The sequence below is a fragment of the Natator depressus genome, chromosome 6 (assembly GCF_965152275.1).
Source record: "Natator depressus isolate rNatDep1 chromosome 6, rNatDep2.hap1, whole genome shotgun sequence".
NCBI lineage: Eukaryota > Metazoa > Chordata > Testudines > Cheloniidae > Natator > Natator depressus.
In genome coordinates this window covers 127,377,868-127,403,436 of record NC_134239.1, presented here as the reverse complement: position 1 = coordinate 127,403,436, position 25,569 = coordinate 127,377,868, and the positions used below count along the sequence as shown (strand labels likewise).

The 25,569-nt window shown below is 46.0% G+C and overlaps 1 long non-coding RNA gene across 3 annotated transcripts in view; it reads left to right on the top strand.

Moving 5' to 3' along the window:
* Positions 1 to 24,755, top strand: part of LOC141990242 (uncharacterized) — a 61,895-nt gene extending 37,140 nt beyond the window's left edge. For 2 of the 3 annotated variants that reach the window (XR_012640118.1, XR_012640116.1), the window contains 3 exons: positions 7,039 to 7,188; positions 23,539 to 23,694; positions 24,620 to 24,755. This is a non-coding gene — a long non-coding RNA (uncharacterized LOC141990242). Of the gene's footprint in view, positions 1 to 7,038; positions 7,189 to 8,877; positions 9,435 to 23,538; positions 23,695 to 24,619 lie in introns of those variants that run through there. The other variant, XR_012640117.1, reaches the window with a different exon arrangement.
* The last annotated feature ends 814 nt before the right edge of the window (positions 24,756 to 25,569 follow it).

The following is a 25,569-nucleotide window of genomic DNA, read 5'->3' as shown; positions in this document are numbered from 1 at the left end:
CTTCCCTTCCCCACAATCCAACCACTTCCTGACTGGGTCTTCAGGTTACACCCCTTGGTTGTCTGCCATGTTGCTTAGCAGGCTTAATGGAGTTTGCCTCTGGGCAACCTGTGCACAGTAGCAGTGCAAGGAGACAGAATCAGCTTCTCCAACACAAAGGAAGGGCGTGTCTACACAGTGTGTTGGTCCGCCCCAGAGGGGATGACAACTCTAGTGCGCGCTTGTGTGTCATGTACTAATTGGCTACTGTGTAGGGTGACCAGATGTTCCGATTTTATAGGGATAGTCCCGATTTTTGGGTCTTTTTCTTATATAGGCCCCCTGTCCCAATTTTTCACACTTGCTGTCTGGTCACCCTACTGGTGTGGGCCTGGCTGGCATGCACTGAACGGTTCCTGGTGCTCGTTAATGGGGTCCCCTTTCAAACAGTGCTACATTAACATGCACTAACGAACATTCAGTGCGCACCGGCAGGGCCCACATGGGCCAGTGAGTGTATGAGCATGTAGCCCTCACCTCGTAGCAAGGGAATGGTGCCCCAGAAGAAGAGACAGCCCTCTTGGGCCCCTGTGGGGCCCAAGGCAGAGCCCTGCACTGGTGACTTTCCACGTCAGCAGAAAGGAAGGGGAGAGGGACATGACCCCCCTAGTCCTCTGCCGTCACCAGTAGCCAACTAGAGGGAAGAGGACAGCCAGGCAGATGACAACAGATTCTGACCCTGTGCAGGGCCCCTGAATGCCCGGGAAAGCAGGAGGGAGGCTGCGGATAGCCCGCCTTTCCCTCCACATGGCAGAGCCAGTCGGGGAACAGAGGTCTCCTTACAGTCAGCCAGCTCAGCAAGTCCCGGCCTAGCAACTGGCCTGTTTGTAAACCCAGCCTTCAGGAATCGCTCTGAAGGGAACAACCTGCTCCTCCTGCCACCAGCCTGCCAGCAACAGGAGGAGACAACCCGGCTCTCCGGCCACTGCCTGCAGCCTGCCTGTCCTGCAGCCAGCTCACACCAGATCTGAGATTTTGGATTCAGAAACCCGACCTGCTTGCAGCTGAACCTTCAGGTTCCAAGCTTTAAAGACTGTCTGCGCTGCTCCAGAAGGGAGTGGGTGGTTAGTCCCTCTCCAGAGATCCCCCAGGGGATTGCCTGCTTGCCTGCACCAGTCTCCTGACCACTTAGCCAGAAAAGGACCCTGAGTGAGTCCCCTCTGTCACAGTTAGATAGGAGGTTAGAGTTTAATGTTGAACCATTAAGGGCTTTCATCTACCTGGATCACCAAGCCCTGCACTGCTAGTTCCCAGTAAAATAAAGAGTGTTTCTTACAGCATCTCCTGGCAGGCCTGCAATGTGTCCATGTGGGCACCAGCTGAGTACCTGGGACCTGGGAGGATGGACAGAGCCAAGGGGGAGACATGTCTGGTTAGGAACTTTGGGGTTGGGGGTGTGGTCATGCGACCTAGTGTGCTTGCCAGCATAGCCTTTGGTACTTAAAAAGCATTGTTGATATCTCCAATCATTTGAATCATTGAATATTTATATTGATTGTATATTTCTCCTTAATCAAACCCTTACGTATGGTTTATAGTTACTGGTTTAATTGGTTTACTTGTGAGAGTCTAAATTATTTGTGAGTCCAAGGGTGGTAGCCACAGCCTCAGTGTGGTTGTCTCACTGTGGGCACTGCCATGTAGTTTATTCTTTAGCACGCCAAGAGGAGAAGTCGGCCAGCTACCAGCTGCACCATGGAATGAACCCAGGGGCTAGAAAGTCTGGAACTGTCCAAAGGCTGAGGTGCCCTCTCCTATTCACACATCATACAGATGCTAAGCCAGCGCTGAAAGGGGATCCCATGCACTTCAGTGGATGCTCTTCAGATGTGGACTAATGCACCATGTAGAGAAGCCCTATGGTATATTCTGCCAAAGGTACAAGGTACCCAGCGCTTAGAGAAGGGGAATTAAAACAGCAAGGAGACCGCATAAATACTGTCTGATCCACGCTTGGCATCCAGCCCTTGGGCAGACATGACTTCGCCCTGGTGGTCCCCATTCTCCTTTTGCTCTAAACTTGACTCTGATTCAGTCTCTGTGTCAGCATCACAGCTGACTGACCACTCCTCTCCCTGACCTTTCTGTGAAGGGTACCTTTTAACTGACCAGTGTCATGTAACTGCTCTTTCAGCCAAACAGCTCTGGTGCCGGGGTTGAAACTGAGGAGCCCTTCTTCATGGCTTTAAACCTTGCAATTGTGTTGGAGGGGATGCTCCTTCTCTAGGTCACTGTTTTACCTTTCCTGCCTGATGTCTTTTGATCTAACTCTCAGCATGCAGAATAATATCACAAAGATACACCCAGGGACATGGCATATTTATACAAAAATAACACATCTATTCCCATTTGCCCCCAAGGGGTGAAAAGAAAGGCTCAAAGAAAACAGAAAAGGGCAGCTTGGATAGCAAGGACCCTATTCTATCTTCTGCTCCAGAGTTAATCATAGAATCATAGAATCATAGAATATCAGGGTTGGAAGGGACCTCAGGAGGTCATCTAGTCCAACCCCCTGCTCAAAGCAGGACCAATCCCCAATCAAATCATCCCAGCCAGGGCTTTGTCAAGCCTGACCTTAAAAACTTCCAAGGAAGGAGATTCTACCACCTCCCTAGGTAACGCATTCCAGTGTTTCACCACCCTCCTAGTGAAAAAGTTTTTCCTAATATCCAACCTAAACCTCCCCCAGTGCAACTTGAGACCATTACTCCTTGTCCTGTCCTCTTCTACCACTGAGAATAGCCTAGAACCATCCTCTCTGGAACCACCTCTCAGGTAGTTGAAAGCAGCTATCAAATCCCCCCTCATTCTTCTCTTCCGTAGACTAAACATTCCCAGTTCCCTCAGCCTCTCCTCATAAGTCATGTGTTCCAGACCCCTAATCATTTTTGTTGCCCTTCGCTGGACTCTCTCCAATTTATCCACATCCTTCTTGTAGTGTGGGGCCCAAAACTGGACACAGTACTCCAGATGAGGCCTCACCAATGTCGAATAGAAGGGAACGATCACGTCCCTCGATCTGCTCTCTATGCCCCTACTTATACATCCCAAAATGCCATTGGCCTTCTTGGCAACAAGGGCACACTGCTGACTCATATCCAGCTTCTCGTCCACTGTAACCCCTAGGTCCTTTTCCGCAGAACTGCTGCCTAGCCATTCGGTCCCTAGTCTGTAGCGGTGCATTGGGTTCTTCCGTCCTAAGTGCAGGACCCTGCACTTATCCTTATTGAACCTCATCAGGTTTCTTTTGGCCCAATCCTCCAATTTGTCTAGGTTCCTCTGTATCTTATCCCTGCCCTCTAGGTCCCTGTATCCTATCTACCACTCCTCCCAGTTTAGTATCATCCGCAAATTTGCTGAGAGTGCAATCCACACCATCCTCCAGATCATTTATGAAGATATTGAACAAAACCGGCCCCAGGACCGACCCCTGGGGCACTCCACTTGACACCGGCTGCTAACTAGACATGGAGCCATTGATCACTACCCGTTGAGCCCAACCATCTAACCAACTTTCTACCCACCTTATAGTGCATTCATCCAGCCCATACTTCTTTAACTTGCTGACAAGAATACTGTGAGAGACCGTGTCAAAAGCTTTGCTAAAGTCAAGAAACAATACATCCACTGCTTTCCCTTCATCCACAGAATCAGTAATCTCATCATAGAAGGCGATTAGATTAGTCAGGCATGACCTACCCTTGGTGAAGCCATGCTGACTGTTCCTGATCACTTTCCTCTCATGTAAGTGCTTCAGGATTGATTCCTTGAGGACCTGCTCCATGATTTTTCCGGGGACTGAGGTGAGGCTGACTGGCCTGTAGTTCCCAGGATCCTCCTTCTTCCCTTTTTTAAAGATTGGCACTACATTAGCCTTTTTCCAGTCATCCGGGACTTCCCCCGTTCGCCACGAGTTTTCAAAGATAATGGCCAAGGGCTCTGCAATCACAGCCGCCAATTCCTTCAGCACTCTCGGATGCAACTCGTCCGGCCCCATGGACTTGTGCACGTCCAGCTTTTCTAAATAGTCCCTAACCACCTCTTTCTCCACTGAGGGCTGGCCATCTACTCCCCATGTTGTGATGCCCAGCGCAGCAGTCTGGGAGCTGACCTTGTTAGTGAAGACAGAGGCAAAAAAAGCATTGAGTACATTAGCTTTTTCCACATCCTCTGTCACTAGGTTGCCTCCCTCATTCAGTAAGGGGCCCACACTTTCCTTGGCTTTCTTCTTGTTGCCAACATACCTGAAGAAACCCTTCTTGTTACTCTTGACATCTCTTGCTAGCTGCAGCTCCAGGTGCGATTTGGCCCTCCTGATTTCATTCCTACATGCCCGAGCAATATTTTTATACTCATCCCTGGTCATATGTCCAACCTTCCACTTCTTGTAAGCTTCTTTTTTATATTTAAGATCCGCTAGGATTTCACCGTTAAGCCAAGCTGGTCGCCTGCCATATTTACTATTCTTTTGACTCATCGGGATGGTTTGTCCCTGTAACCTCAACAGGGATTCCTTGAAATACAGCCAGCTCTCCTGGACTCCTTTCCCCTTCATGTTAGTCCCCCAGGGGATCCTACCCATCCGTTCCCTGAGGGAGTCGAAGTCTGCTTTCCTGAAGTCCAGGGTCCGTATCCTGGTGCGAACCTTTCTTCCCTGCGTCAGGATCCTGAACTCGACCAACTCATGGTCACTGCCCCCCAGATTCCCGTCCACTTTTGCTTCCCCCACTAATTCTTCCCGGTTTGTGAGTTAGGTTCCACAGCTGCAGAAGGGAGGAAACGTAGAGTTTACGTGGGTGGCAGCTGGTCCCTTTTGTTCCAAGTGAACAGTGTCATCGGACCTAAACCTTGCCATTCATTGTACACCTCAGACTTGCGGTGAGGTCAAGAGGCATTCTAGGTGCACAAAGCATGCAGGACCATGCTAATTGTCTCGGTCTGTTTTGACCCAGCTTGAACTGAGGTTAGAATGAGGGTATGTGAAGGGCACTGGCGATGTCCCGCTGTTTAAACAAGGAAAGTGGGATGCAGGATAAGTGACCGAATTGCCCCTGCAATTTGTGCCCAAGGAAAAAGCAGATCTGGTTCTTTTATTTATCCTGGTGTTTGTACCATGAGCATTGCCATGGCCTCTAGGCACTTTGCCAGAGGATGAACTCAATGAAGCAGGTGTTTTGTTGGTTCACAGGTCTCTTTGACCTCAGGCCCAAGGAGAGGCAGCGGTTGCTGTGTGTGCAGGTGTGTTTTTAATTATTTTATTGCATGCTGAGGTGCTGTGGCATTGCTCTGGTTTTAAGGATGCTGACTCTTAAAGCCAGAAGTTAAAACCTGTGACTGCACAATTTGCAGAACTACAAAAGCCCATGCTGAAGCCTATCCCCATTCAGCAGATCAGTGAAGCACATGCTTCAGTAAGTTATGTATGTGCTGACATACTTTTCTGGAAAGGAGTGGAGTGCTGAACTGGGGCCTGAAGAACAGAGAGGAGATACTTTACGCTACTCTGAACTATGCAGTATTCCACAACACATCATCCTAACCATCGCTGTACTGTTTGGGTCTCCTTTTTTTCCCACTTGGAAGCATCTCGGCACAATATGTCTTGGCACAGTTTTGTCAAACTTCATTTTGAATAGTGAATGACTTGGTGGAAAGAGGAGATGCACATTTCAAACTGCCTTGAGCTCTGAGAACCCTGAGTTCAACTCCCAGCTTCTGACAAGGATGGCCAAGAGCTTGCCATGAGCAGCTCGTATGTTTTCATCTAATATGAGATTTCACATTTGGCACCTAAGCAGGAATTCTACCAGGAAGAGTGTCCCCGGGAAAATGCTTATGCCCTTCATAGCCAGAGTCAGTTTTACTGTTTTAAAAGCCATTATTACTCAACAAACGTCTGCTGCATAAATCTCATCCATTCCTGATGGCATTTCTTTCATTGAATACCAGGTCAATTCAAGTCAGAAATGGGGAAAATAGGAAAAACGTAAAGAAAAGGAAATGAATGTGGTTTATATTGGGCTGGTGTCAATTCACTTAGTTCCACTGAAACCATGGGACCTATGCTGATTCACACCAGCTGAGGATTTGGTCCAATCAGTATTACAGTACAGGGCCTCATTCTACGATAATGAAGATGGCACCAAGGGCACTGGAAGAATTGTAGTTAAGGCATTGCACCATAACTCAAAGAGATTAAGATCCAATTCCCAGCTCTGTCACCAACATCCTGTATTATCTGGGGCAATACACGTCTCTGTCCTTGTCTCAGTTTCCCATCTGTACTATGGGGATAGTAGCATTGTCTTGTCTCCCACTCATTGTCTGCCTTGTCTATTTAGATTGTAAGCTGTTTGGGACACGGGGTGTTTCTAAGTATGTACATGAGCTGCACCTAGGACAATAGGCATCTGGTATCAGGGCCTCCTGGTGCTACTGTAATATATGAACAATTAATAATAAAGGGAATGCCCTCAAGAATATAGTTGATCTGGTAGATATGCTCCAACCATTGCAAGCCTGCACAGCCCCCCACCAAACAACAGAAAACATTCAGGACAAATACCTGCAAATCAGTACTGAAGGCATCCATCCCTAATTCATTAAAATAATGGCCTCTTTAAGATCACTGGAAGTTGGTGTTCCATCTTACCCATCATTTTTGGATATTTCAGTGTACATAAGCTTGAATGATCATTTACTTTTAAGAAATTAAGCTATCACTTTCCCACTTTTAATTTACCTTTCACTTTTATCATGACACATTGAAACGAACAAAAGTAATAAATATGTTGAAAGAAGGCAGAAGCCATAGGTCAGATCTGTTCTTTTCAGCTGGCGTTGGATGCGAGCTACCAGTAAGGGAAGTAGAGGTAATAATTATTGTTGAAGAAATGGTGACCATTCTAACAGGCTTCAAGATGTATTGCAAATCCTAGCAAACATATCTTAAGAGATGAGTCTTAAGGATAATAGCACAGTCTTTTCCTTTCTGTGAAGGTGAGGGAAAAAAATCTGCCCTACAGAAGAAACCTCCTCATTCCAGAAGCATACAGATAACTTCTCCACCATGAAATATGTACAAGAATGGGTCTCTGAGAGAGAGCAATCTGGATCAATTGGTAAAGCTGAGCACAATCAAACATACATGTAAGTTAACCCAGCCAAATGCAAGGGCATAGACATCCTGGAACAAAGAATATAGGCCATCCTTAATGGATAGGGGAAACTGTATCCTGAAAGCACTGTATCCTGAGTGGACTTAGGAATCATTGTTGATAACCAGCTGCCCATAAGTTCCCAGTGTGATGCTGTGGCAAAAACACTAACATGATCCTTGGGTGTATCAATAAGGGAATCTGGACCAGGAGTGAGGTGGTAATATTGACTCTGTATATGGCATTAATGAGAGTATTAAGGGAATACTGTGTCCAGTTCTGGTGTGCACACTTGAAAAGTATGGTGAAAAACTGGAAAGGGTCACAGGAGATGTACAAGAAGGAGGTGATGTCTGGAAAGAACTAGATAAATGCATGGAGAATAGGTCCATCCATGGCTATTAGCCAGGATGGGCAGGGCTGGTGTCCCTAGCCTCTGTTTGCCAGAAGCTGGGAATGAGCAACAGAGAATGGATCACTTGATGATGACCTGTTCTGTTCATTCCCTCTGGGGTTCCTGGCATTGACCACGGTCGGAAGACAGGATACTGGGCTAGGTGGACCTTTGGTCTGATCCAGTATGGCCGTTCTTATGTTCTTAGGAAAACACTCCTTCCTGTGAGAGACTAAATAAACTCAATCTAGTTACCAAAGCAAAGGTTAAGAGGCAGCTTGATCACAGTGTATAAGTCTGAAACTAGAGGGCACCTTAATTTCATATAACAAGATCCAGTGGCTGGAAGTTGAAGTCAGCAAAGTTGCAACTGGAAATAAGTTGCAATTTTTTATCAGTGAGGGTAACTTCCCCATTTTTCAGAGTCTTGAATGCAGGATTGGATGTCTTTCTAAAATATATGCTGGAGTGGAACTACAAGTTATTGAGCTACATGAAGGAACCACTGGATAAATTCCTCTGGCCAGTGCTATGCAGGAGGTCAGAGTAGATGATCATAAAGGTACCTTGTGGCCTTAACATTTAATAATCTCTGAATCCTCTTGGCACCTGTAGGCTGGAATGTGAAAATGTCAACATGAGCTGGTTTTCTGGCTCATAATTTACACTAGGAATATGTTATAAACTGGCATGATGATGGATGGGAGGAGGGGATGGTGGTTTGAAGCATGGTTACAGAGCCATTTGTAGAGTCTGTCATGCCCTTTTATAATCAGCTGTTTGGAATCATGTTCAAATTCTTTGCACAGATGCATTTTTTTCACAATGGCTTGAAATTAGCTAAATTCTTCTTCGAGTAGTGTCCCTATGGGTGCTCCACTTTAGGTGTCTGTGTGCCCCTGCACCTCTAATCGGAGATTTTTAGTAGCAGTGTCCTGTTGAGCCCCTGAATGTGCTGTCCCTCCCTCCTGGTCTGCCTGGAGGCTATTTAGCACTGCATGGGTGAACCCCCCTCCCTTCCTTCTCTACTGCTTTTGGTCTCTGAGGAAAAGAGCAGTTGTCCCTTCCTTATCTGTGTCATTGGCATAAGTAGGGTTTGTTTTGTTACCTTTGTTCTCCCTAAAAGTACTCAGGCTAGTGTTTTATTTTATTTTATTTTATTTTATTCCTTTGGTTTAAAAAGAAAAGAGAAAAAGGAAAAGAACTTCACTTTCCTTCCCTGTCTGGGGGCATTCCCCGCCCCCCTCCCCAGGCATCTAGTAGACTCATAATTATTTTCTTTTTCAGTTAAAAAAAAAAAAGGAAAGACCATGTTCTTCAGCATATTCCTCCCTGCTAGAGGATGACACCCCCTGCCCAGGGGCTTGCCTGGTTCTCTCTGCTCCAAGGGGTGCCTCTCCTGCCAGGAGTCAGTTCCTGTCATGGCCAGACACTCACTGTGCCTGGGAGACCCTCACAGAAGTGCTTTACCTGCCACACCTAAAACTGCAGCCTCACAGGAGCTGGGAGCTGAAATAAAAATTCCTCCCTTATGGAGAAAACGCTTCAGTCTGCAGGGGACTCTGGTGGGTGTTGACCCCGGATCATCCCAAGAGCCTTCACTTGAAAAGGGGTGGAGTGGTGAAGAGGAGAAGAGAGAGAGAGAGAGAAAAAAAGAAGAAGCCACCTGCAGACTCCCCCTGGAAAGGCTCCGCTGAGCAACTTGCTAGCCAGAGGGGTGTTCCCCAGTGTGGCCATCTCGGCACCGACCCCCGAGCAACTAGCCAGCCAGTGGGGTGTTTCCCAGTGCGGCCATCTCAGCACCGACCCCCGAGCAACTGGCCAGCCAGAGGGGTGTTCCCCAGTGTGGCAATCTCGGCACTGACCCCCGAGCAACTGGCCAGCCAGAGGGGTGTTCCCCAGAGTGGCCATCTCGGCACCGACCCCCGAGCAACTGGCCAGCCAGAGGGGTGTTCCCCAGAGTGGCCATCTCGGCACCGACCCCCGAGCGACTGGCCAGCCAGAGGGGGTGTTCCCCAGAGTGGCCATCTCGGCACCTATCCCCAAGCAACTGGCCAGCCAGTGGGGTGTTTCCCAGTGCGGCCATCTTGGCACCGATCCCCGAGTAGCTGGCCAGCCAGTGGGACTCCCCAGAGTGGCCACCTTGGTAGGATACCAGCAGAGGAACCTCCTGCTGTGAGCTCAGCTGCTGCTCTGGTTGGGCACCGAACTCTGGAAGCTGAAACCTGAGAAGGGGCTTCCTGCTGTGAGCTCTGCCCTGCTCTGAGCTCTACTCTGGGCAACTACTTCACCCAGAGGGCACCGTTACCGTACCATCTTTAAAACAGTGGCACAGAGAAGCCCTGCTGTCAGCTCTGCTTCGGCATGGAGACACCAGAGGCTTCCAACCTCATGCTCTGAGGCAAGGGTACCATCCCCTAAGGAGAGGGAACACTTACCATACCACCTCTAAAAGAGCAGCATAGAGAAAGCCTTTGGTACCAAAAAGAAAAGGAGTACTTGTGGCACCTTAGAGACTAAACAATTTATTTGAGCATAAGCTTTCGTGAGCTACAGCTCACTTCATCGGAGGCATACTGTGGAAAATACAGATGATGTTTTTATACACACAGACCATGAAAAAATGGGTGTTTATCACTACAAAAGGTTTTCTCTCCCCCCACCCCACTCTCCTGCTGGTAATAGCTTATCTAAAGTGATCACTCTCCTTACAATGTGTATGATAATCAATGTCAAGTATTATAACATTCATAAACCAGTCGGAGAACACTTCAATCTCCCTAGTCACGCGATTACAGACATGAAAGTTGCGATATTACAGTAGAAAAACTTCGGAAACAGACTCCAAAGAGAGATTGCTGAATTGGAATTAATTTGCAAATTGGATACAATTAACTTAGGCTTGAATAGAGACTGGGAAAGGTTGATTCATTACAAAAAGTAACCTATTTCCCCTTGTTTATTCCTTCCCCCACCCCCCACCCCCATTCCTCAGACGTTCTTGTTAAACCCTGGATTTGTGCTGGAAATGGCCCACCTTGATTATCATACACATTGTAAGGAGAGTGATCACTTTAGATAAGCTATTACCAGCAGGAGAGTGGGGTTGGGGGAGAGAAAACCTTTTGTAGTGATAAACACCCATTTTTTCATGGTCTGTGTGTATAAAAACATCTTCTGTATTTTCCACAGTATGCATCCGATGAAGTGAGCTGTAGCTCACGAAAGCTTATGCTCAAATAAATTGGTTAGTCTCTAAGGTGCCACAAGTGCTCCTTTTCTTTTTGCGTATACAGACTAACACGGCTGTTACTCTGAAACCCGTCATTATGCAAGGCACTGCATTTAGCCGTATGGAGTGGAAATCTATCAACTGCATGAAAAAACTTGTACAGATACAGACAGACATCATCTTCCTTTCCAAATGCAAACAGATGGACATCGTACCAAAAGGACTGAAGGTAAAAAATCCATTACAATCTACATACCACACAGACTATGCTGACAGTTTGTGCCACACGCTCTCAAAGAAACTGCGGAACCACCTGATCAACATCCTCTACAGCAAACAGGGAAAGATAAAGAATGAGCTCTCAAAACTGGATACTCTCACAAAAAAACAACCTTCCACACAAACTTCCTTGTGGCTGGACTTTACTAAAACTAGACAAGCCATTTACAACACACACTTTGCTTCTCTACAAAAGAAAAAGGACACTAAACTTTCTAAACTACTACATGCCACAAGGGGCCACAGCAATGGTTCCCTCAACCCACCCAGCAATATTGTTAACCTGTCCAACTATACTCTCAGCCCAGCAGAAGCAGCTGTCTTATCTCGGGGCCTCTCCTTCTGCCCCTCCACCCCCACGAACATGATACAGTTCTGTGGTGACCTAGAATCCTATTTTCGACATCTCCGACTCAAGGAATATTTCCAACACACCTCTGAACAACATACTAATCCACAGAGACCTCCCTACCAACACTACAAAAAGAAGGATTCTAGGTGGACTCCTCCTTAAGGTCGAGACAGCAGACTGGACTTCTACATAGAGTGCTTCCGCCGACGTGCACAGGCTGAAATTGTGGAAAAGCAGCATCACTTGCCCCACAACCTCAGCCGTTGCTTAACACAATGCCATCCACAGCCTCAGAAACAACTCTGACATCATAATCAAAAAGGCTGACAAAGGAGGTGCTGTTGTCATCATGAATAGGTCGGAATATGAACAAGAGGCTGCTCGGCAGCTCTCCAACACCACTTTCTACAAGCCATTACCCTCTGATCCCACTGAGAGTTACCAAAAGAAACTACAGTATTTGCTCAAGAAACTCCCTGAAAAAGCACAAGATCAAATCCGCACAGACACACCCCTGGAACCCCGACCTGGGATATTCTATCTACTACCCAAGATCCATAAACCTGGAAATCCTGGGCGCCCCATCATCTCAGGGATTGGCACCCTGACAGCAGGATTGTCTGGCTATGTAGACTCCCTCCTCAGGCCCTACGCTACCAGCACTCCCAGCTATCTTCAAGACACCACTGACTTCCTGAGGAAACTACAATTCATCGGTGATCTTCCTGATAATACCATCCTGGCCACTATGGATGTAGAAGCCCTCTACACCAACATTCCACACAAAGATGGACTACAAGCCCGTCAAGAACACTATCCCCGATAATGTCACGGCTAACCTGGTGGCTGAACTTTGTGACTTTGTCCTTACCCATAACTATTTTACATTTGGGGACAATGTATAGCTTCAAATCAGCGGCACTGCTATGGGTACCCGCATGGCCCCACAGTATGCCAACATTTTTATGGCTGACTTAGAACAACGCTTCCTCAGCTCTCGTCCCCTAACGCCCCTACTCTACTTGCACTATATTGATGACATCTTCATCATCTGGACCCATGGAAAAGAAGCCCTTGAGGAATTCCACCATGATTTCAACAATTTCCATCCCACCATCAACCTCAGCCTGGACCAGTCCACACAAGAGATCCACTTCCTGGACACTACAGTGCTAATAAACGATGGTCACATAAACACCACCCTATACTGGAAACCTACTGACCGCTATTCCTACCTACATGCCTCCAGCTTTCACCCTGACCACACCACACGATCCATTGTCTACAGCCAAGCTCTGCGATACAACCGCATTTGCTCCAATCCCTCAGACAGAGACAAACACCTACAAGATCTCTATCAAGCATTCTTACAACTACAATACCCACCTGCGGAAGTGAAGAAACAGATTGATAGAGCCAGAAGAGTTCCCAGAAGTCACCTACTACAGGACAGGCCTAACAAAGAAAATAACAGAATGCCACTAGCCCTCACCTTCAGCCCCCAACTAAAACCCCTCCAATGCATTATTGAGGATCTACAACCTATCCTGAAGGATGACCCAACACTCTCACAAATCTTGGGAGACAGGCCAGTCCTTGCCTACAGACAGCCCCCCAACCTGAAGCAAATACTCACCAGCAACCACATACCACACAACAGAACCACTAACCCAGGAACCTATCCTTGCAACAAAACCTGTTGCCAACTGTGCCCACATATCTATTCAGGGGACACCATCACAGGGCCTAATAACATCAGCCACACTATCAGAGGCTCGTTCACCTGCACATCTGCCAATGTGATATATGCCATCATGTTCCAGCAATGCCCCTTTGCCTTGTATATTGGTCAAACTGGACAGTCTCTACGTAAAAGAATAAATGGACACAAATTAGATGTCAAGAATTATAACATTTATAAACCAGTCGGAGAACACTTCAATCTCCCTGGTCACGCTATTACAGACATGAAAGTTGCGATATTACAACAGAAAAACTTCAAAAACAGACTCCAAAGAGAGATTGCTGAATTGGAATTAATTTGCAAATTGGATACAATTAACTTAGGCTTGAATAGAGACTGGGAATGGTTGATTCATTATAAAAAGTAACCTATTTCCCCTTGTTTATTCCTTCCCCCACCCCCCACCCCCATTCCTCAGATGTTCTTGTTAAACCCTGGATTTGTGCTGGAAATGGCCCACCTTGATTATCATACACATTGTAAGGAGAGTGATCACTTTAGATAAGCTATTACCAGCAGGACAGTGGGGTGGGGGGAGAGAAAACCTTTTGTAGTGATAAACACCCATTTTTTCATGGTCTGTGTGTATAAAAACATCTTCTGCATTTTCCACAGTATGCATCCAATGAAGTGAGCTGTAGCTCACGAAAGCTTATGCTCAAATAAATTGGTTAGTCTCTAAGGTGCCACAAGTACTCCTTTTCTTTTTGCGAATACAGACTAACACGGCTGTTACTCTGAAACCTTTGGTACCAGATGCAACAAAACTCCCATCTAGGAAGCGTTCTGCACCTTCCCAACCATCGATACTGACTACAGACACTCCTCTGGGGTTCCGCATGAGCTCATGGTAACACAGGTACTCTGATACTCTGGAGACCTGTGGCCTCAGGACTCAAGGAGAGACAATTACCATTCTGTCTCTAAAAAAGTGGCACAAACAAACTTTTTGTACTGGGCCAAACTTTCATTTAGGGAGTGCTCTGCCCAGCTATCGGTACTGACAATGTACCACGGATCCTCCTCTGTGGTACCAAATGAACCCATGGTACTGCATGAGCTCTGGTACCCTGGAGACCTGATGATTGGGGAAGAACCACAATCCCCATTACTTGGTACCAGGACCCCAGTATCGACCACATCCTGGCACCAAGAATCGCTCTTAGCACCGGGCTGTATACTGCCAAAATCCCAGTCAGCGGCACCCTTACCCCTTGACAAATCTGACACTGGCTAGGAGGAGATCATTCCCTGGCCCCTCAAGGTGGCCCACCACCACACTACAAGGGTCATCCCCAATTCCATCATGCCAACCGCCCATGCCTGCCTTCGTGCATCTCCCTCCCAAGGCCATATTGTAACACTTCGGATATATACACACACATGGCGCGACCATCTCCGGTGTCTCTCAGGGAGAGTCCACCAGATGGTTTGCTACAGCCTGGCACCTGAGTCAGGGCAGGAGAGCACCTGAGCCAGGATAGAGGAAAGCTTTTCAGAACAGGAAAGAAGGGGGAAAAAAACACCTGAAGAGGAAGCTACCTCTTCAGCACACTTCTCCTCATCTCTCCCAGATTAGACTGTGCTTCCCACCACTCATCACTAGGTGAAGATTTAAGAACTTTCTGGATCTTACCAAGAGGGTGGCAGATGAGCTGCAGATTCCCTTACCGGAGGTGGCAGATGCACATCACAAGTTGGTGGAAATTCTGCACGCTACCTTCTCATCTAGAACTGTCCTCCCAATTAATGAGCTGATTCTAGATCCTACCAAGATCATCTGGCAGAGCCAGCCTCCTTTGCACCAACCAGCAACAGAGTGTAAACAAAAACAACCCTACATCTCTACCCAAACCAGCTCACAAACTGTCATGGTCAAAACAAGTTTATTAATCTTGGGAAACCCAGGACGTTTCTGAAACATTACTGGAAACACAACAAGAACAGATTCAGACCATTCTTAGAGAGGGTCAGTTAATAGCCAGACCGGTCCTAGAGACACCACTGGATGTAGCTGTTACAGCTGCCCGCCCAGTCTCCATGACAGTGGTACTGAGGTGGGTTGTGGGTTTTTTTTTTTTGTCCACTACACCTCTCTAGATTGCCCAAAGAGCTATAGACATCCAATTTGAAGGGCCAAACTCTTTGCGGAGAAGACAGATTTTCTCTCCACATCCTGAAGGATTCTTGGACCGCACTACACTCCTTAGGAATCTACACTGTGGAACAGAAGAGAAGATATAGCTCTCAACCACACCACAGATCACAGTCTTCTCAATACTCACCATCTCTGTGCTGTTATGAGTCACAGTGTAAGAGGCCCAGGGCTCAAAAGTGAGAACAGTCTGCACCCCAGTCCATGACCTCTCAAACTGCCTCTTATAAGCACTTTGATGAGCTGGTCGGGGGCCTGAACAATGATACCTTACAGCATCAGCTGCCATCTATACACCTGTCACGCCACTCAGAAGTCACCTTACCTTACTTCACAGCAGTTAGGACCAGCTCTAGAGCAAAGAGATTGATTTCTAGCCCTGAACCTACAGGGTGCCTACTTCCATATCTCAATACAACCATCATACAGGAGATTTCCTACTGCTTACCTTTGGGGCAGGATCATTATAGGTACACACTGCTCCACACAGGGTAGACTCCAAGGTTCACTTCATTGTAGTGGCATACTAACCCCGGTAGTGACTGGACTGTATCAGCACCAGCCTGATGCAGTACAAGCGAGAGCGCTCCTCTCACTGCCCACATTCACCACCCTGGGACACGTCTCCCTAATATGCTGGGGAGCTCAACTACAGAACAACAAGGTTCAGGAGAAATGACCTTTGATATCAGTCTTTTGGGGCTAGGTTTGTCAGGAGTGCCTGTGCACAAACTCTGCCTTTCATCAAAAACAACACACAAAGGTTATGATGGACTTAATGTGACCTGTATGTTTTGTATAAATTGCCAAGGAGCTGCCAGATCTCCCTCCCTCTGCAAGACAGCATTCAAACTTTGGAACAGATGCACCCATCACAATGTGCTCATCTCAGCTGTCAGTCTACAAGGGATACAGAACGGGATAACCAACAGTCTCAGTTGGAATTTTCTCATGACAACGAGTGTATACTGAATTCAGAGGTGCTTCAAGATATAGCCATCCTTTGGGGAAACATTCACTGGCTGTTGCCCTCATCTTCCCAGTGGACAGGGCCCACTTGTATGTCTTTTCCCAGTTTTCTACCCTATCCAAGATTCTGTTGAAAATTCAACGAAACAAAGCGAGAGTTATTGTGATTGCCCCTCTTGACTATGACAAGTCTGGCTCCCTTACCTGACGCAGGTGGCAATATGCCCTCCTGTTCCTCTGACGTCAGCCCATTCCTCACCCGCTCTCTCAAAACAATGGGCTGACCCTTCACCCCAACCCACGGGTCCCCCGCCTCCAGGCTTGGATCTTTCTTTGTTCCAAGGCTTAGAAGCAGAATGCACTGACAAGCTGAAACACATGTTGCAACACAACCACAAGTTGACCACTCCACATACCCATCTACAAAATGGAAACGACTCCAAGTTTGTACCATTCCAAAAGGACAGACCCAACCTCCTCTTTCCTCCCTCTGATTTTGCACTACATTTTAAACTCTCACTCAGCTCCCTTAAGGTACATCTCATGGTGAAAATGGCTTCCCACTTGGAGTTTGCTCAACCACTAATGCGTAGACTCTTTAAGGGCATTGGGACTCTCTTCCCCCATGTGACATCACCCGCTCCGGCCTGGGACTTTAATCTAGTTCTCAGGGCTTGGACTAGACCTCCCTCTGAGTCCAGGACAACTTGTTCTCTCTTACACCTGTCCATGATGACAGCATTTCTAATTGCCATCACCTCAGCTAGGCACATAGGAGAAATAGCAGCCCAGATGGCACGCCCATCATTCACGGCCTTTGTCTTTAAAAACAAAAAACAAAACAAAAAACACCAAAAAACACAACAACTCTAAGGCCATATCCCAAGTTTCTCCCTACTTTTTCTGCACTTTCCATATGAATCAACAGATCCATCTCCCTGTTTAAAGCGATCATGTGAGAACCCTGAGATCTTTGGGGAAGGATTCTTTCTGTTCTGTGTCTGTACAGTGCCTAGCACAAGGGTACCTGACTGCTCCAAGGTGCTATTGCAAAACAGGGGTCAGTCCTGGGGCTGGTTTTGTTCAACATCTTCATTAATGAGCTGGATGATGGGATGGATTGCACTCTCAGCAAGTTCGCGGATGACAGTAAACTGGGGGGAGAGGTGGATATGCTGGACGGTAGGGATAGGGTATAGACAAATTGGAGGATTGGGCCAAAAGAAATCTGATGAGGTTTAACAAGGACAAGTGCAGAGTCCTGCACTTAAGATGGAAGAATCCAATGCACTGCTACAGGCTGGGGACTGACTGGCTAAGTGGCAGTTCTGCAGAAAAGGACCTGGGGATTACAGTGGACGAGAAGCTGGATATGAATCAACAGTGTGCCCTTGTTGCCAAGAAGGCTAATGGCATATTAGGCTGCATTAGTAGGAGCATTGCCAGCAGATTGAGGGAAGTGATTATTCCCCTCTATTCAGCACTGATGAGGCCACATCTGGAGTATTGCGTCCAATTTTGGGGCCCCCACTACAGAAAGGATGTGGACAAATTGGAGAGAGTCCAGCAGAGGGCAACAAAAATGATTAGGGAGCTGGGGCACATGACTTACGAGGAGAGGCTGAGGGAACTGGGGTTATTTAGTCTGCAGAAGAGAAGAGTGAGGGGGGATTTAATAGCAGCCTTCAACTACCTGAAGGGGGGTTCCAAAGAGGATGGAGCTCAACTGTTCTCAATGGTGGCAGATGACAGAACTCTGTCCTGAGCCCCAGCCCCCATACTCTTTCTGTGCTCCACCCCAAAGCCCAGCTCCCACTTGTCCTCTTCCCCCAAAGGACCCGCCTACCACTCACATGGGGAGAAAAGGGCAGAGAGGAGCAAGCAGTGGGAGATGTCTGTGGGGTGTGGGGGAAGAGGCCAAACGGCGGGCAGGACCTCAGGGCAGAGTGCGGGGGCAGGGCCATGGTCCAAGCACTAGGGCCCCTTCTAAGTGTGCACCCAGCACCATGGCGCCATTGGTGCCATTGTAAACCCAGTACTGGCTGTACAACAGCCATCTTGTACATTCCCAAGAGTCAGGGCCTGATCAAATCAGTGCTGAGACCCCTTGTCATAAATATAAAGGGAAGGGTAAACCCCTTTAAAGTCCCTCCTGGCCAGAGGAAAAATCATCTCACCTGTAAAGAGTTAAGAAGCTAAAGGTAACCTTGCTGGCACCTGACCAAAATGACCAATGAGGAGACAAGATACTTTCAAAAGCTGGGAGGAGAAAAAAAAACAACAAAGGGTCTGTGTCTGTCTGTGTGATGCTTTTGCCGGAGACAGAACAGGAGTGGAGTCTTAGAACTTAGTAAGTAATCTATCTAGGTATGTGTTAGATTATGATTTCTTTAAATGGCTGAGAAAATAGCTGTGCTGAATAGAATGAATATTCCTGTCTGTGTGTCTTTTTTGTAACTTAAGGTTTTGCCTAGAGGGATTCTCTATGTTTTGAATCTAATTACCCTGTAAGGTATCTACCATCCTGATTTTACGGAGGTGATCTCTTTACTTCTATTAAAAGTCTTCTTGTAAGGAAACTGAATGCTTTTTAATTGTTCTAAGATCCAAGGGTTTGGGTCTGTGGTCACCTATGCAAATTGGTGAGGATTTTTACCACACCTTCCCCAGGAAGTGAGGTGCAAGGATTGGGAGGATTTTGGGGGGAAAGACGTGTCCAAACTACATTTTTTTTCAGGAACCCAGATAAAGTTTGGTGGTGGCAGTGGAAATCCAAGGGCAAAGGGTAAAATTAATTTGTACCTTGGGGAAGTTTTAACCTAAGCTGGTAAAAGTAAGCGTAGGAGGTTTTCATGCAGGTCCCCACATCTGTACCCTAGAGTTCAGAGTGGGGAAGGAACCTTGACACCCCTCCACCCAGTGGGAGTGACAGGTCCTCAAAACCCCTCAGGAGGCACCAAGCACCTTGAAGAACTGGGTCGCAAAGGGCAACATGTCATAAAATAAAAACTATTTCCCTTTGCTAGTCCAGTGTCCCTTCCCCCTGCTTTTCCCCCTCAACATCTACATGCTTAAACAGCCGTCTGTGTGTCAGGGAAGGTAGGAATTCAAGGCAAAAGGCAATCTCAGTTCTCAAATCTAGAAAAAAGACATCGTATTAGAAGCAGTCCTACGCCAAATTTTGAGAAAGTCCAGTGCTTGAATATAGCCCCTCAGCAAAAAGGATCAATTCCTATGCAGCTGATTTGCCGAATTATAACAATAAAACTCAATCCAAAAATCTCGTTAAAAGGTCATTGGAATAAAAGAGTTCTTCCAATCCATTAGTTGGGGGATTTGCACAGTGTTTGATACACCTTGATGCACAATGGGGTCAGCAGCAAAAATGCCCTTTTTAATCTCAGAAGGAATGTGCCTTGCTCAGATTGTGTCAAATCGATGTTTTGGCTTTACTGTACATGTGAAACCTCAATTTAGGAAGATAGAGAAGAGAAGTAATAGCACCATTTCTTATGAATTCCTCCTTCAAACATATGAATTCATGAAGGTGTGATTGAGCGGTTTTAGCTTCTTCTGGAAATAAATGAATTCAGTACCCTTGAAAGGTCAATGCTTAGGTCTGCATTTTCTTAGAAAGACTGGGCTATAATTCTTCTCTCACACCAGTTTTCCAATGGCATAACTCCATTGATTTCAGTAGAATTACTTCTGATTTTCACTGGTATAACTGAGAAGAGTATCAGGTCCCAAATCTCTTTGTGAAGGGAGGACTTTGTGAAGGCCCATACTGCAAACCCTTAAGTACCTTCTTAACATGACCAGTGTGAGTAGTCTCACTGAAGTCAGGGGGATTAATTACGTGAGCAAAGTTTAACATGTGTGCACGTGTTTGCAGGATGGGGCCTAAGGATGTAACCAGAGTCAGTATGTCCTGTATGTAGGGCCCTCGAGATTTTTTTATACCATCATCCACCAGGGGGTGTGGTGAATTCTCCAGCTCACCAAGACTGGGTGTCCTTTTCTAAAAAAGATACTGTACCTGTACCAAAAGTGATGGGTTTGATGTAGAAATCCCTGGGTGTAGTTCTTTGGCCCATGCAATGCCAAAGGTCAAACAGGATGGCCAAACTTATGCCCAAATACGTTTGTTAGTCTCTAAGGTGCCACAAGTACTCCTCGTTGTTTTTGCTGAAAATCTATGATTCTCTTTGGTTTTTGGCAGTGCTGGTTGAAAAATGGAGGGAAAAAAAAGAATTCTGCAAAATGTTTGTTTCCATTTTTCATCGAAATTTTGAAAAAAATTGTAGTAGGGTTTATTGGCCTGAATTATGATCTTAGGGTCCAGCCCCAAAGCTTCTTACAGGACATTACTTCCAAACCCCACAAATATTAATCATTATGACTCCAACCAGGCTGCCCAGAATCTTCACCATTCTCCGTTTCCCGTGGTGTCATGCCAGAAAAGCATGCTCTCTTTCATCATAGTATTTAATCCAGGTGGCAGCATAAAACTCAGGCACAAATTCTTCCATAGATTGATAGAGTTGAAGGCTGAAAGGATCTCTAACTTCCTTTCATCATCTAGTTCAACCCCCTACATCACACAGGCCAGAGAAACTCACACAGTAATTCACACCCCAAGCTCCCATTTTGTGGCTGAGCATACCCTAAAGATTATGAGGCAACCAGCCACCTAACAAAGACTCCAGTAGCTCACAAACTTCCCCAAAACACTCATCCAGCAAAGCAATCTACTTTATAGCAAACTTCTCTACAGTCCCACTCAATTTAAAAGCATGCCACAGACAGAAAAATTGCTACAACAGAACAGTCTGAACCTGACTGGTGCTGAAAGCCAATGGGAGTCAAGGACTCTCAGGACCTGCCAGTGGGTGCTACAGACTTTGCAGGATGAGACCTTTTTGCTCACCAAGGGCGGGTACCCAGCTCAGAGGAGGAACCGATGCTAACACAGGTTGCTGGCAATGCAAGCAGTTTCGCTTGAGAAGGACAATCCACTAGAGCATCACAGAAGGTAGCCCCCAAAGTGAAATTCAAGACCAGCTGATGCATCACAGAAACCTTTGAAAACTCTTATTTTGAAAAAAACAAAAAACAAAAAAAACCAACCACTCAGAAGATGCATCTTATCCTATGTTTTTATCTGTCCCTATTTTTATGATCTGGTTCATTTGCATCAGAACAATGGACTTAATTTTTATCTCACTTACGTCAGAGTAGATCAGAAGCAACTAATCAGTTACACCAGTGTAAGCTTGTGTGAGATCAGAATCAGACCCAGTGTCTATATTACTTAGTCATTTATTGGGTCTTATTACCCATTTCCTGTTTGAAGGCACTCATCATCCTGTATACCTGACACTGCAATTAGTTGCTGTGGAAATAGTGATGGTATGCACTCTGTTTTTTAAAAAATCTGTAGCAGGAAGCCATCAGGCAGGGCTCAGGAAGGATCTAGGCAGAAATTGCACAGGGAAGACAGCCATTGAAGAGATTACATTGTTTTTATTATTCAAATAAGGATCCCTGTTCAGTGTTAGAAGAAAGTGACCTGTTTTTGCAACTCTACCACTGTCAGGTGACAAGTGATGATGATGTCACAATCAAAGGGTGACAAAGAATGAAAAGCAGGTCATTTTCATGCAAATGTCCTTACTAATTGAAAGAACCGTGAACAACTCTCCAACCCACGAGAAATAGTTCTTTAGTCCTGGTAAAATGTTTGCAGTTGCAGCCTTTCCTCCATAGACCAGACATAAAGGCAGTATAAGCATCCTTCTAGTACCTACAGGGCACTGCCACATTTTGCTATAATTAGAGCTGGTCAAAAATCTGCCACGTTGTGTTTAAAATTGACTTTTGGATGGAAAATGTCATCAGAAAATTGAAATCTGGGAAATTTTGAACAGGGGCAAACATTTCTAAAATGATGATGTGATTTAGGAACCTAAGACTTAACAGCCTCAGTGCCACTGACTTTCCTCTTCAGAGTGCCTAAATCACTTTTGTAAATGGGTCTTATGCTCCTAAATCCCTAGGAACTTTGGAAATTTTAGTCCAACTCTAGTTATAATCCGAGATGGGTAGATTCCGAGGCCAGAAGGGACAACTGGAATCATCCAGTCTGTATAATACAGGCCAATAGAACTTCCCCAAAATAATTGCTAGCGCAGATCTTTTAGAAAAACATCCACACTTGATTTAAAAATTGTCAGTGATGGAGAATCCACCACACACCTTGGTAAATTGTTCCAATGGTTCATTACTCTCATGTGTTAAAAATTTACACCTTATATCCAGACTGAATTGGTCTAGCTTCAACTTCCAGCCATTGGATCTTGTTATACCTTTTGCTGCTAGATTGAAGAGCCCATTATTAAATATTTGTTTCCCGTGCAGGTATTTTAAGACGGTAATCAAGTCACAACTTCTCTTTTTCATGCTAAATAGATTGAGTCTATCACTAGGAGGCAGGTTTTCTAACCTTTTAATCATTCTTGTGGCTCTTCTGACCCCTCTCCTATTTATCAAAAATCTTCTTGAAGTGTGGACAGCAGAACTGAACACAGTATTCCAGCAATGGCTGCACCAATGACAAATACAGAGGTAAAATAACCTCTCTACTTTATTGGTGAACCTGACCCTGAAAGGCCAGCACGAGGGAAAGGGCGAGCCCTGCCTACTTTCCCATTCAAGGTTTGGCCTCTCTGCTTAGACTCCCAACATGGGGTAGAATTCTCCTGTTGATTTGGGTGATGTGTGGACTCCTGTGCACAGGAACTAAGCAAACAATTAGTAATTAATGCCACATAGATCTACAGATTGTAATGATTTTGGCTTCTGGCAGTGCTGGATGGACATTGACATTCCAGTTTGGTTTTTTTCCCTTACTAATCCTGAAAGCCGTCTGTCTCTTTAAAATGTAGTTATAGATCGGCAACATAGTGGGTTGGGTTATTTTTAGCCAAGCTCTATCAGATTAAAATTAAAAAAAAAATCTTAAATGTAGGTGTGCACCTCCATTTCCGCTAGCCTTTCCCAGACCCCCTCCCACCTCCACCCTTTGGAGATTGTAAATAAAAAATGAAGAGAAGAACAGTCAGTGGGAATCTGAAAACACAATGGCTTCTTGCCTAATCCCATATCACATCAATGTTTCATCTTGTGATTTGCTTTGATCTCTGATAATGTTCTAGGCAATGATGCTGTTTCAGGGATATAATGTTTACAACTCTGGTCCTTACGAGACAATAACTGAAAAAGACTTCCCTACTGGATTAAAAAAAAAAGGAGAGAGACAGAGACAGAGACAGAGAGAGACTAAATTGTGCATAATAAAGATTTACTCTCAGGTGAGTCATGTAATAGGAATCTAGAGATTTCTTACTGTCTCGGGCCACTACAGAAAAGTGATCAATCAACCTCTGTCCTAATCATCCACCAATAAATCAGATATGAAATTGCCATTCTTTACTTTAAAAGACTTGGGAGAAACTAAAATCATGGCACCAGAACATCAGCTCATGAAAATCAGCATAGATCCATTGATTTCAATGGGAGTAGGCTGATTGTCATCCACTGAGGATCTGGCTCATCCTATCCAAACTGCTAATACATAATAACAGCATTATGAACTCAAGTGGTGAAATCCTGATCGCATTAAAGTCAAAGGCAAAACTCCTGTTAATTTCACTGGGTCAAGGGTTTCACCCAAGGTGTTTAATACAGGGCACACAGCATCCTGAATGGGAGAACTGTTTTGGGCGGTAGACAAGGGGCCTGGAGGTGCTGATGATCTCTGAATCATCTGTTCTAAATCCATTTCTGGTAGATTGTCAACAGGGGTTTCAATCCTATCTCCTCACTTGTGGCCTCCGCCAGACTGGGAGGTCAAGTACCCTAGAAGCCCCTTCTGCTGAGCACTGGGGCTAGTTCCTTTTGAGAATCTTTGCACTCTGCAGCTGTCAGTACAGACTTCTCATCAGTGCTGCTCTGAGCACAGACAATATAGGTCACTGCTTATATAATTCACATTCTGCTGAGCCTTATTTCCTTACTGACCGTGAGCCAGAAAGAGAGATCAATCCTTTTGTTTGGGAATTTTTGATCTCACAAGGAACCTTCTTTTCATCCCTTGGACCTGTTAGTTGAATGTTCCCTGTAAAATGTAAAAGGCCCTTTCTAGTTATGGCCTCACAAGTTCCCCGCTGCCACAGACAATCAGGATAGGAACACAGTTATTATTAATTATTAATTTTTGTTATCTAATCTTCCTAGGAACTGAAGACACACAGGGCCAGAGCCCCAGCTGGTATAAATCAGCATCGCTCCAGTGAAATCCCTGCTTCCCTATACTAACTTATGCCAGGAGAGGATATGGCCCAAATAGTGGCAGACATAAAGAAACAAAGAGAGATCAACCGGGACTCCAGCCTGGAATACCCATCCGCATCTGCTGTGTCTGGATATAAAGATCCAGGAAATGCCCACTTGGAGCTAGAGTGTTCCCTGTTCCCAAGAAACCGTAGAGTAGACTAAGGAGAAGTAAGCCGCCATGTGCAGCTGCATAGGACCTCCCTGGATCTGGGGTAGGATAACCTGATGCTATGTGACCAAATAGGTGGGGAAATGGCAGAGATAGAGCCATGGCTGCAGCCAAAATCTGTGTAACACACTGTTGATGGACTTTCCCTCCCTCCATATTAAAACTATTTTATAGCATCATTTCTCCCACTCTTCTCATAAGAAAAAAATGTCCCTTTTATTTCTCGGCTGCTATCCTGCTCCTTAGAAAGAGAATCCTATAAAACCTGGAAAGATAGTCGAATAGACAAAGATTACTGGAGGTCTGAACTCTGTCCCACACCGCGTTCTTGTCACAGGGTCTACTCACTGCTAAAGCGCCTCTCCCTGGTTGCTGGGGATTAGCTTCTCGCAGGTTTGATGCCCCATTCTGTCGGTTCCCCTCCCCAGGCCCTTGCTCTTCCTCTTGGACTTGGGGTGCTTCTTCCTGACTCAGCCCTCCAGCCAGGTCACTATATTCCTTCCCTTCCAGGATATCAAAGTCCCTTTATACGAAATGGCAGTCTTCCCTTCCCTTCACTGCCCTGACGGTGTCCCTCCTCCAGTGGCTGGCAGCAGAACCCGGACCCACCCTCTCCTCTGGGTTCCTGTCCAGTGATCCTATCTCTAGCAATGGTGGCCTTCTCAGACCATGTTGCTTTTCC